We start from the raw sequence: 11308 nt of genomic DNA, 5'->3' as shown, positions 1-11308 counted from the left end.
CATGATAGTGGCCGAAGTGAAAGCCAAATGAGCGTAACACATTTGGACTAAAAGCTCCGACTTGGAAGGTCGAGAGCGGGAGTGGAACTCCCAACAAAGTGCTCGAGGAGCGAGCACGAGGCAACCAATAAGCAAGGCTCCAAAAAGGGACCCAAAAAGGACCAACACATGACACATGGAAGTGTCCGAGATGGATCCGAGATGGACCTAAGTTGGAGTCCGAGATGGACCCGAGTTGGAGTCCGAGATGGACCCAAAGTGGAGTCCAAGATGGACCCGAGATGGAGTTTGAGATGGAGTCCGAGATGGACCCGAGATGGAGTCCGAGATGGACCCGAAGTGGAGTCCGAGATGGAGTCCAAGATGGACCCGAGTTGGAGTCCGAGATGGACCCAAAGTGGAGTTCGAGATGGACCCGAAGTGGAGTCCGAGATGGAGTCCAAGATGGACCCGAGATGGACCTGAGATGGAATCCGAGATGGACCCGAGATGGAGTCCAAGATGGACCCGAGATGGAGTTCGAGATGGAGTCTGAGATGGAACCGAGACCGAGACCGAGACTGACACTGAGACCGAGACTGAGACTGAGTCCGAAACCGGGACCGAGACCGAGTTCGAGTCCGAGTTCGAGTCCGAATACTAATACAGGCAGTTGAGTGAAAGCCCAAAGCAATTGTCCACCGGGGGGGGGGGGCTGTGGGGGGTTCCAAAAGTATAGTAGGGAGAGTGTGAGGGTTGGAGCCCAGTGGAGTCAGTTTGGCCAGGAAAGGCTAGTTTGGCCCAGGAAGGCCATACCCAGTGTTGAGTGATGAATTGACCACTGGGAAGTCCAAGACTAGAGTGAATACGGACCGACAAGCAGGGTAGCTTGGTGAAGTGTTCAAGAGCCGGCTCTAGTTCCCCCGGGAGATCGACTGGCCGATGCTCCCAGTCCAAGTGTGGGGGGCACTACCTACTTGGATACCAGGCATGGCTCAATGGAACCTCGCTCTAAGTCCATGGCTAGAGCACCCAAGGGCGAAAGGCAGGGAGAGTACCCAGGTGGCTCGCGTAAGGCCACGGTGTTCTGAAATGTTGCCCCAAAGTCCCAGACTGTGGGAAGGAAGAGGAGCAGACCTCTAGCATAGTGACTAAGGACATAGTCACATGGTGAGGAAGTCCCAAAGGACCGTGGGACTTAGTGGTCTGGCTTGTGGGCTTTGATCTAGTGGCAGTGTTGGCAAACACGGCCATGGACGGAAAAGGACTTGGTGAGGATCAGAAAAGGGATATTGGGGAAGGTTATTCCCCATGTCTACGGGCATCCTAAGGATGCTAAGGAGTGGATCTGGAATGATCACTCATGAACGGATGGCCCAGTCCTTGAGAGACGGGACTGTGATGCAGGTGGTGTTAGACCACCGGTGTGACCAAGGTAAAGGGCCTTAGTGTAACGGGCTGATATGTCGGTGGTACCTTAAGGTGTCGGTCATGGGAACGGACACGTGGAGCACTTCGACCAAGTGCAAGGGTTGAGTGGCGGGGATGCCATTCTCGGGGCTAGCAAGCCCAAGTCCGAAATAGGACTTATGGAGGTTGTGAGTGAGATTCCTCCAAATGGTCGGAGGTGTGGTTAAGTGACTAAAGTAGAATGGAAAATTTAGTCGCTTACAACTTGGTATTGGAGCTGTTCCTTAGTCCGACTCTTATTAGTGGCCAAGTATATCACCGCTTGTATTGGAATCAGAAGGTCCTAGATATGGACCTATCCTCGAGGAGTAGCATGTCGAAAGGATATGGCTCTCCACTCAAGTTCATGCATGAACTTGTGCACGATGTGGTGGATGGAAAGGGCCAGTAAGGGAACGACTTTGGGATCTTGGGAACAATATAAGGGTTTCCTCATAGAGTTGAGGATGTGATCCAAATGAGCGTTTGACTTTGCAAACTGGCTAATATAGTTGTGGTAAACAACTATAGTTGGGATCACGGGGAAGATAGAGACTCCAAAACAATAAAGGAGTCACAAGATTACCTTCATATAATCGAGGTTGGTGCTCATGAATTTGAGACTAGAATTAGTGACCATGGAAGGTCAAGTATGGAAGAGGACTCAAGTCCTTGAAATGGTAGCCGAGGCTACCTCTAATAAATGCTGGAACAACCCAAGGAGTTAGGGGTGTACTCAGAGGATGAGTCGGTGTTCTCATCACATGGACAAGTGGTCCTAAGGGGCAAAAGGTAGCCCCAAGAAAATCATCAAGTGTCGGAGTAACACTTGCGAAGATTATCCTTGTGAGTAGGACATGAATACAAGAAGTTGTATTCCAGTGAGTTGGCACCTCTAAGACTAAGACCTCGCAGGTTGTTGGATTAACAAAGTCCAAAATGCTAGATGACTCAAGTGGAGTCAGGGAATGGTCCTAAGGGATTGGTTTAAGCATTTGGACTGAGGTGTATGGTGCCCCATGAGGTATGGGGAGGATCATAAGATCTAAGTATGAGAACAGTAGGTATCTCATTGATGGCAGAATGTGCTATACTAAAGTTGTGGGAAAGATGTTCCCAGAAGAAAGCAACTTTGGCCCAAAGTTAGGTGCAAACACTATGGTGCGGTGCTAACAGATAGTTAGCATAAGGAACAACTATATTAGTCTTGGCAAAGACTCAGACACTAATAAGTAGTGTCATAAGGGTAGGCTCGTGGGGCCGATGGTGTGAAGACACCAAATGTGCCAAGGTGTGATACCTTGAGGTTATGATGGTGGGTTCATAAGAACCCCTTGCCAAGGGAATCCCAACGGAAGCGAGAATGGCATGGCCTAAGCTGGAAGGTATGCAATTGGAGTGTGGTGACCCAAATAATGATGGAGGTGTGGGAGCACCAAGCAATGAGTTGTAGGACTTGACAACTATGGGGCAACTAAGCAAAAGGTGCAAAGATAATTGGTTAAACGGGTAGAAGGTAGCTACCCAAGACTTCTTAATGGCATAAGGAAGTTAGATATACCCTTACAGGGGATAAATTGCTTATGTTGCGATATAGGGAGTCAATGTCATAAAAGAAAATGCTCATTATCAAGGAGACCATCATTGAGACACCCAAACACTTTGGAACACCAGGAGGTGGTGTTTAGTGTCGCGAGGGCAATAGATAAGGCCCAAAGGACTAAATCCCTAGCAAATGATGGATAGAAGGTGCTATCCAAATGTCCAAGGTTGCGGAAATGAGAGAAGATTGTCTACCCAAATTGGACAAAGCCAAAAATGGAATTTTGGCAAGGCTAATGAAGGCCCATGAGCAGCAACGTTAATCCTGGTGTGTGGGATTATAAGGTGAGTATACCTGGATTGAGGAACCACTCCCTAGGCTATCAGGTAGGTTCATCCCTAAGAATACTTGCTAAGGCATGATAGAAAGTGCGAAGCTATCCTCCTAGTCTAGAGGAGAATGACCGAAGGAAAGGTGTAAAGCCAAAAGCAAGTAGTAAGGGGATAGAACCGAACCGTAGGAATCGAAGGGCATGACCAAGGTTGGTTATGCCAGCTGGGAGTGGAGAATCAAGTGGGGGCTCGAGGGTGGAAGCAACCTTGATGCCATGGAGAGTCTAAAATATGGAATTGTCCATGTTAGACTATATGGCAACTAGAAAGCTTGCGAAAAGGGAGGCCTAGGCAAGCTAAGGGATAGAGTCCCTTCAAGGTTCCCAAAGACGATTCTAGGTAGCTTAGTACCTAGAAAGGCCAAAGTGTAAATGGTTCATGGAACATGTGAAACTAGAGTGGCGCAGCAGAAGTGTGGTCTTGAAGCTTGCCAAGAGGCAAAGATATCAAGGTTAGGGAAGTAGTTCCTGAGTGTTCAAAGAGAGGGCTTTGAACGAAAGTCGATGGTCAAGGACTTTCATGCTTATGCAGGAACTATGTTACGGTGGTCAGAGGACTTGCCAAGTGAGATTGGCAAGTCAGGGGAACAAATACCCTAGTTGAAGGTGATAACTTCATAAAGGGGGGCCATGGGGCCAAGCGTGGAGGAGTCCATGCATGATCACAGACGTGTCAAGTGAGAGGACTTGGCAGTGTGGAGGAACTAGGTTCCTAAGCTATGATCTATAGCACACTTTAAGTATAAGTTGGTGCACCGGCATGGGGAGTCACACCAGGCACCCTGGGTGATGCCATCCGTAGATGCATATGCGGAGGTTGGGTTTGAGTCCCAACCCTTTAGTGCTTGGGTTCAAGTCCCAAATCACTAGGGCGTGGTGATGGTTTGGAATATGAGGACACTCATATTTCGATGGTCATGGACTCTCAGTGAGGGGACTGACTTGGGCACACCGCCAAGCGGGGGATGCTCCGGAGTCATGATACATGGTTAGATTGCCTAGTGTGAAAGCTTGGCCTATCTAACTTAAACACTTTGGTGCAGGTAGCACCAAAGTCGTGGTGAATGAGATGGGGACACCCAATCTCAATTGCTATGGACCCTTGGCCGGAAGGGTTGGCTTGGGTGCACCACCAAGTGTGAGGGATGCCCCCGGGGTCATAGTCAACAAGTTAAAGGTTTGGAAGACCTAGTACCTATTGGCAAACCTGTTAAGGTGCCAAGGTTAGATCACTAGATGATCGTACGGTTCCGTCCATGAGTGATCATTCTAGATCCACTCCTTAGCATCCTTAGGATGCCCACAGACATGGGGAATAGCCTTCCCCAATATCCCTTTTCTGGTCCTCACAAAGTCCCTTTCCGTCCATGGCCGTGTTTGCCAACACTGCCACTGGATCAAGGCCCATAAGCCCGACCACTAAGTCCCACGGTCCTCTGGTATCCAAGTAGGTAGTGCCCCCCACACTTGGACTGGGAGCATCAGCCAGTCGATCTCCCGGGGGAACTAGAGCCGGCTCTTAAACACTTTACCAAGCTACCCATTTGTCAGTCTATATTCACTCTAGTCTTGGACTTCCCAGTGGTTAGTTCATCACCCAACACTGGGTATGGCCTTCCTGGGCCAAACTGGCCTTTCCTAGCCAAACTAGCTCCACTGGGCTCCAACCCCCACACTCTCCCTACTATACTTTTGAAACCCCCCGCAACCCCCCCCCCCCCCTCCCCCCTCCCCCCTCCCCCCTCCCCTTTTCCCTTAGATGTCCTTCCCACTTGGTCACCTTGGCCAAGCCACACCATTATCAATAGTTCAAATCAAGGCTTTGAACTAAGAATTTTGTTCCTTAACTTCACCAAGGACTTCATGGCACAGTCCTTGAGAGACGGGACTGTGATGCAGGTGGTGTTAGACCACTGGTGTGACCAAGGGGCATGGCCTTAGCATAACGGGCTGATATGTCAGTGGTACCTTGAGGTGTCGGTCATGGGAACGGACACGTGGAGCACTTGGACCAAGTGCAAAGGTTGAGTGGCGGGGATGCCATTCTCGGGGCTAGCAAGCCCAAGTCCAAAATAGGACTTATGGAGGTTGTGAGTGAGACTCCTCTAAGTGGTCAGAGGTGTGGTTAAGTGACTAAAGTAGAATGGAAAATTTAGTCACTTATAACTCACACTATGTGAGAAATGCACCAATTTAAATGAGTTAGGGGGCAACCTCTTTGTCTAACACGGATGCGCTACCAGCTCAGACACCTTCTGACTGTTGCCGACAAGGAAATGACCAACGGAGTCAGCCACCCTTGCTACTCTGGGAGTCACCATACTTACAAAAGTGTGATACGCCCCTGCCCGCAAGGACATAAAGAGAGAAGCTAGAGGCCCCAACCCTCCTGAGCAAAGAAACCAAACCTGTCGGTAAGGTTTAGATAGATTACTGTAAACAGGCAGTTAGAGTTGTTTACACGGTCACGCCCTTTCAACGGAATAAGGAACAGCAATAGAGAGGCAGGTTATATGACCAATCGACAGTAACTATCCCATGACTAGAGATTTCAACATGCGCACGAAGTGCCGAAGCCAGTCTGCCTATACTGGCCCAAACTCAAAGATCAATAGATGGACAATATCAAAGTCATAGACAATGATATCTTAGAGTCTTAATTATCAGTGAATATATCTTAGATGAGAACACAAAAGTATTCCAAGTAAGTTATCATCCGATAAACTAGTATTATAGGATAGGAACCACCAAGATCACTATCATTGGAAAACATAGGAGTCACCATCCAACAAAATTCAATAGCAAGTATATCATCAAGGAAACTCAATAATGAAACTTAACTACCGAAGATGGTAGACAGTATGCCAAACAACTTACTAAAGATAACTCAAAGAACACAAAGTATCATTGACTGGAAAACAAAATGCTCGCGAATGTATCACCCAAAAAAAATAACATCCCAATTTATCATAACTAACTCAAGCAATGATCAACAAAACAGAATGAATGTTGCAAGACCAACAAATATAGTGTTTATGCCAACCATTGCACCAGCCAATCTGAATAGATCCCAATCAACAATATGAAGGAACTAGATTTGGTTAAGCAAGTATTAGCAACATCCTACTGATGTCTCAAACCCAAAGACCAATCCAAAGCAAACTATAAAGAACATGTGGTAATGTGAAAAACCATAAGCCACCAAATAGAACAACTAACCATCATGAAAGATCATTAATCATCCCATCAAAAAGAAATAAGTAGAATCATCATCTAAAAAAGAATCCACCATCCTGAAGAACAGTGAATCATTCTGTAACAGCAACAATCAAGCAAAACCTTTTGATTAGGATAATCAACTATCCTGGATGATAGTTAATCATCACTAATAATTGCTAAATGCGAGAGCCAACTTCAACATTGAAGCTAATGAGCCAAAATGCCCCCCTAACAACTTCTAACAAATGGAACAATGAGCACAAAACTCAAGAAACCAAAAGCTCGAAGAAGCCTATAGCTAAGTTTTGCCTAATAATGATCACGAGTCTCATAGAAGCTAACCTCAATGCTAAAAAAGAAATCATGGTGCAACCCACAATATTTTCCTCAACACATCCATAAGCCAAACTTCATAATGCCAAAGCTAATAAAGAGCATTTTTGCATCAATCCAAAAGCTAAACATAATGGAGCTATGCCCAACAAGTGATCACTAAACGATCCTCCATAAATCCATCTAGAGCAAGACGTAACTCACTTCGTAACAAGCACAAGGAGAATCACTAATGATTGATATATCCCAACTAAAATCCAACAAGGATTCAATTACTTCAATATCAATCACTAACTTTTCCTCTCGTAAAGTTAGTATAGTTCATGACTAAATCACTTTTCAAGGAAAAGCTCAAAGCTCAACTCCTACTAAACAATTTCATCTAGAACACAATTAACTCAAACTTGCTGTAAGCAACCAAAGAGAACGACATCTGGCTGGTCCAGTTTGCTCCCGCTGGGCTCGACCCGAGGGGTAGAGTGTCAAGAGAACGGGGCTCTCGGGAGAGCTACGGCTCTCAGCTTTCGTTCACGAGGGCGTGAACTTGCAGGGAAGCGTGGTGGATTGTAAGCAACCAAAGGGAACGACTCGAGAAACGATCCATGGGGTTCAAATATAGAGGGAAAGGGCCCATGAACAAGAGTGCACCCCCTTTTCCAATTGGTCAAGGGTATTGGGATACTTGGGGTTAAGCGTCCTTGGGTTTGAATAGTACTGGGCTGAGTGACCTCCCGGGAAGTCCAAACTCAGGACCTTACACTTGCCACTTAGCTCATTAGAACGTCAATATAATTGTTAACTAGAAAATGCACGAATGCCAATAACACAAAGCCATAGCCAAATCATCAACACTATCTTCATTGAGATACGAAGAGATATCTCATCTCACTTGATTCTCAACATCAAAAATGGCATCATTTCAATGCCATCAGCACCAGAACAAAGTTAAAAGAAAACAAGAGTGAATCACCACTCAAAACTCTCTAGCAACCAAGCTAACAAAAGTCGAAGATACCTTAGTTAGTATCTGAGACCAATCCTTCAGCAACACTCACCTACAGATAACACATCATCAAGGAGTGATTCACCACGTCTAAGACTCAATAAAATCCAACACTACGGACTAAATGTAACCAAATGATATCAACAGAGGTAGAGTCAGACTAAATGTAACCAAATGATATCAACAGAGGTAGAGTCGATATACCAACATGAAAAACTCATGTAAGTCTAACGATACAATCCTCCGCAACACCATCTAGTAAAGTAAGCCCATCACTACTAAATCATCATCAAGCAAAGCAAGTGTCAACAGTCCTTGACGAAGTTTACAAATAATCACTAGTCGCAAAGCAACTAGCAATCACTCCTCAACTTGCCTTCACAAGACCCAAACACCAACTCTTGTCATCAAATTATATACTTATCCAACATGAACATAATACTTCATGGACGAGATAAAGGTTCATAGACTAGCATAAACTAAATAACCACTCGAATCCAACTCAATCGCAATAAGTTCACCAATGCATTTAGCCACTAGCTCTGAGCATGTCTTGAAGAAGCTAGCTATGCGATCAACACTCAATCGAAACTAAAGTGAAGATCATGAGATGGACTCATATTGGTACACAACCTCCTCATAAACAAACCTATAGTACAGGTACTAACATCTCAAACTCAAACAACTAAGTTAGACATCACCATCCTCAACCAAGATGCAGGGCTACCAAGACAAAGTCAAGATCAGTGAGAGTTCACTACTCTTATAGAGTCTTAACGAAATGCAAAGTGCAACTTACCACCAAGTATAACGCTGTAGAAGAAAGGCATAAGGGTTATGCTTTTTAGAAAAGTGCAATAGCCATTTTTCTACACCAACTCTAGACTCTATCCAACTTAATTGCCTTAGCCCCAAATGTTAGCATCCCTTTCAGGCCGCATCATACAAACTATCTACTAAGGAAGCCAACTGAAGTTAACTCCAACCCCTTCACTAGTTTGTATTGGCTTACGAAAATGAAATGGTTTTTGAGCAAAGTGATCAACAGATCAACCATCGGAGAAGTCTAAGAAAATTTGTGGAAAATTTTCCATCCCAGAGAAAGAATGACTCTTAGTCTAGGAATGTAAACTTTTAAGACTCAACCAACTTCCTTCTACTAACAAATTCACATAGTTTCACCTCCACACAAATTCTCATGATCCAACAATATGCTTAAGCATCGAACATCTTTGCCCATCTAACTGATATCCAACACTGACATCCGCAAAGCGCAAAATGAACATCTAAAGTTTGATCATGAAGACCACATCTTCAGATATCCACATTGCACTAACACTCTTCTTCAATCACCTTCAAAATCCAATGTGAAGCCAAAACACTAACAAGAAAAATGACATGGAAAATCAATGTCCAAGGAAAATTCCTCATCACTTGAAATAACAATGCCACTTCCACTAACATAAATGTTAGTGATGTCAATGCCCCAACTACACATCTTCTTCATCCAACAATCTACTCCAAGTGCTAACGGATCAACCAACGAGCTATAGCAAATGAATGCTACAACCCTTTCCAACACTTTATGGCAAACCCTCAAGGAAACAAGGTACCAACTTAAGCTTAGCATAATGGACCACTATCGAAAATCCAGTCAAAGCTATTATAATGCTACTTCGTGCAAGTAGACTAGCTTCACTATCAACCACTTTAGGGTTGATCATCATTTACCCAAGCAACTTTGTAAACATATTACTCACTATCACATGGATATGATATAAGTATCACAATGACTTGATCATTAATTGAGCAACACTATGAGTAACCCATATCATTACTTCAAAGGTTTATATGAATATCAAGTGTCAACTCGATTTGACAAAATGCAACATAAATGCCACACCCCACCGATAGAGGTTTACAACACTTGACACCACTAACTTTTATTCACAACACGGACAAGCTCATGCCACTCTCTCTCTGACTAAACTCAAAACTAATCCAACACCAAGCTATTCAAGGAGCAATAACAAGGTTCCCCAAAAAAGAATTGAGCATTGCAACCCAAGTCTTCCAATAGCAAGCTTAGACAAAATGGTTTAGCTCTTCGCCACTATCCATCCCACAACTCACTATGTGTAAGACTATCATCTCCAAGATGCATCAAGGTAGGGACTCTTGATTGCATAATATGAACACGAGCAATGAGTTAACATCTCGTTGCAAATCATATCTCCAAGAAAAGAAAATGATTTACGTGTTTGATCCTTCGTCCCTGACAACTCTCTTTTCGGTCTTATCTTTGACTAAACCTCAAGCTTGCTTTCGCATTGCCTTCAATCCAATCTAAGAAAAAGTTTATGAGAGAGCATGGCAATGATTACTTGAATCAATAGACTAATCCTTACAGTCTTGATTGATCCACTTGTAAACATGCCTAAAAAGGATCCACTAGTGCCGTGCTAAACAGCTATGGACCAGCCTATTTGCCATTGATAGCAAACCCAAGGAGGTTTGCTTTCACCCATGGTACATGGAACAACTCATGGAGCCAACGATAGGCTAACATTAATCTTGCCAACTCAAAGTGCAACCTTGAATTGCTAATGCACCTCACTCACGAGCTCAAGCGCAAACTCGTGCTAATGTGCCTCACTCACGAGCCCAAGCGCAAACTCGTGCAAACGGTACACCTCAAATCTATACCTAAGGAACAATTGCGAAGCCTTTGCACCCAATCGTATACCCACTCAGATCATCGTTTTCATCTCTGTGTATACAATGAGACTAGTTGCCCAATCTCATTGAATAGTACTTGCTGAGACTCATCCTCTGATACCAAATGTAACGCACATGGTTTTGACCCTTTATCCTATGGTGATTTACCATAGGATAACACCACGAAGCGGAACGTAAACCCTCTTTATGCCACGTGACACATGCCATATGTCATATGCCATGTGTCCAAAGGACAGTGGTGTGGAACCTAAGGTTTAGGGCTTTGGGCCACTGAACGAAGGAACGGTGCCAAACTCCCAAGCATGGAGCCAAGGAGTGATGGAACCGGATCACGGAGCAACTCCCAAGCATATAGCCCAAAGAGCGAAGGGACAGAAGCCCAAAGTGACTTGGAACAGTCTTGGAACAACCAGCACCCCAATGCTAGGACCAGCACGCAAAACAGAGCTAAACGGAGTCTGGTGCTATTTTGGCATACCGGTGGCCTAACGCAAGGACATGGATACTCCACCAGCTAGCATGGAATGGAACTTGGGCTTAGACCCAAGCCAGACGCAGAACAAGGACAAGCACGCAAGCGAGAGCTAGACTATGCCTCAGGTTAGTCAGCCATGCCTGACCTACCCACTATCCCTACTATACATTTGGAACC

Source organism: Selaginella moellendorffii, unplaced genomic scaffold (genome assembly GCF_000143415.4).
Source record: "Selaginella moellendorffii unplaced genomic scaffold, v1.0 SELMOscaffold_120, whole genome shotgun sequence".
NCBI lineage: Eukaryota > Viridiplantae > Streptophyta > Lycopodiopsida > Selaginellales > Selaginellaceae > Selaginella > Selaginella moellendorffii.
Note: the sequence above shows the minus strand (reverse complement) of the source record.